The following is a 2,621-nucleotide window of genomic DNA, read 5'->3' as shown; positions in this document are numbered from 1 at the left end:
TATGTTATCCTTGATCTGTTAAACAGACCTATAGTTTATACCTGATCTGTAAACATTAGCTTGTAGTTTATACCTGATCTGTAAACATACCTATAGTTTATACCTGATCTGTAAACATGACCTATATTTATACCTGATCTGTTAACATGACCTATAGTTATACCTGATCTGTAAACAATAGCTGTAGTGATACTGTGAATCATGTAAATATCATGATCCAATAAGGTCTTTATCCTTGAATCCTGATGAAACTTCATTTATTATCCTATATTAAGTCAGTATCTTTCTTCCATACCATATGATCTGTGTGTAACTTAATACACCATAATAGTAATTTGGGTATACCTTGATCTTGTAAAAGCAATTAACGCTGCTAGTTCTATACACTGATCTGTAAAACATGAACCTATACATGTTCACTATCAACCTGTATCTCGACTTAAACCAATGACCTATCTAGAGTTTATACCGGAACTTCTGTAAACATTACCCCTATAGTTCTACACCTGGGAAGTCTCTAAACAGTGACCTGATAATTTAGCACCTGATTCGTAAATCCATGTATCCTATAGTTTATTAACCTGAATACATATATGTTGAGAAAAAAAAAAAATAACCTATACTGTTTTATACCTGATCTGCACATTAAACTTTTACCTAAGTTTATACCGGACTGCATCACTCCTATCGTATAGCATTATTTTGGGCAATATTGTAAGGAATAATGTTGGTTTCAGGTATTCAATAATATTATATGAATGAAGGGTATGTGTGGTTTATACATTACTGAATGTGACTTCTGTCTCTAAAGGACCTTGGATAGGGTTGTGTTAGTATGAGTGTTGTGACTGTTCAATTAATCTACAGTTAGTAGGTATTTCGTGGAATCGTAAAGTAACCTGAAATACCTGATAGCAGAATGTGAGTGTTTGACTTGGTTAGAATCATATGGGTCCATAGAGAGTCTATTAGAATCATATGGGTCCATAGAGAGTCTGTTAGAATCATTTCACCATGCACTCTCTCTCGCTCACACTTTATTCCTCTCAATTCAATTTCAATTCAATTCAAAGGGCTTTATTGGCACGGGAAACTTGTAAGTGAAATAAACAATAAAAATGAACAGTAAACATTACACTCACAGAAGTTCCAAAAGAATAAAGACATATTATATATATATACAGTGTTGTAACAAAAATATACAGTGTTGTAACTATGTGCAAATGGTTAAAGTACAAAAGGGAAAATAAATAAACATAAATATGGGTTGTATTTACAACGGTGTTTGTTCTTCACTAGTTGCCCTTTTCTCCCTCCCTCCCTCCCTCTCCCCCTTCTCTCTCCCCCTCCCCCCTTCTCTCTCTCTCTCAGACTCCCTACTTCTGGCCATCTAACTGTTGGGAACCCGAGAACACAGACTATGGTGAGTACAGCAGACAATACAGCAGACTATGACCTAAATCACCTAATTGTCACACACACACAGAGACGCATTAAACCATTGTCCAGACCAGGAAATCCAGGCTACTTTGCTGTTCTGCATAAAAATTTACCTAGACACCGTGTACACGCTGTGGTGAAGTAGGCAAAGAGCCTAGCGAAAATCCGGATGGCACGTCTGTTTACTACAAATGACTTGTTTTCTCTGTCACCCAACTAGCGTCAATACCTAACTCGTCAATTCTATCTACTGTGCTTTTAATATCTATGCCAACCTGTCATAGACTGTTTCTCCCGACAATGGCTCCATCACCCTAACTTTGTTCTATCACTATACCTTTCAATTATTTTACTTTAGGTTATGTGTATTGTGTGTATTGTTGTGAATTGTTAGATATTGCTGCACTGTTGGAGCTAAGAAAACAAGCATTTTGCTACAATAACATCTGCTAAACATGTGACAAATACAATTTGATTTGGATTTGTTTTGACAGACAGGGTATGGGTTCCTGTTGTAATACCAGATAGGAGAACAGACCGACAAGAGCCGTCGTATTGCGGTTAATGTTTTGAGGTTCTCCGCGCGTATCGGGGTTGGTGATACCATGCCCTAGGAAGCTGTCACGAACACCGGGGAGAGGCGCACAGTTGGGCGTATATTGGTTATAAATTTGAGGCTGGTCTTCTCTTGAGTTATACCCAGACAGGAAAGCAGATCAGAGACAGCGGGTTTCATATTGAGTATAATTTGGTTTTCCTCGGTTGTCAATCAAAGCCAGACACAGCAACAACTGACCCAAAGACCCGGAGGATCATCCTATATTTGAGGTTAATTTTGTTTATCCATGGGTTATACATTATCCGGTGAGAACAGGAAATGTACGGACAAGGACAGGAGGTATTGGTATATAAATTTGAGGGTTTTCCACATGGTTTATATACGCAGGACAAGGGATATATTGGAGTTTTTCGCTTGAGGTTTTATATAAGTTACCCTTAGACAGGAAACGGACAAACAGGGTAATAGTTTATGGTGTCCTGGTTGTATACAGTGAACTGGATATGAATATTGTTCAGCTGCTTTTGTTTTTCATAGAAACCTGTCAGAACAGTAATCCATCTGGCTGCAGGAAGTAGCTTCCATCTGGAGGGATGACTGGAGCTCTGGGCCGACGTTAGCG

At 38.2% G+C, this 2,621-nt stretch overlaps 1 pseudogene; it reads left to right on the top strand.

Annotated features, from left to right (window-relative positions):
* The window catches only part of LOC112076867 (regulator of G-protein signaling 7-like), a 56,347-nt pseudogene that overhangs the window by 28,411 nt on the left and 25,315 nt on the right, over positions 1–2,621 (top strand).

Source organism: Salvelinus sp. IW2-2015, unplaced genomic scaffold, assembly GCF_002910315.2.
Source record: "Salvelinus sp. IW2-2015 unplaced genomic scaffold, ASM291031v2 Un_scaffold4097, whole genome shotgun sequence".
In the NCBI taxonomy this organism is placed as follows: Eukaryota; Metazoa; Chordata; class Actinopteri; order Salmoniformes; family Salmonidae; genus Salvelinus; species Salvelinus sp. IW2-2015.
This window is presented reverse-complemented; position numbering and strand designations above follow the sequence as displayed.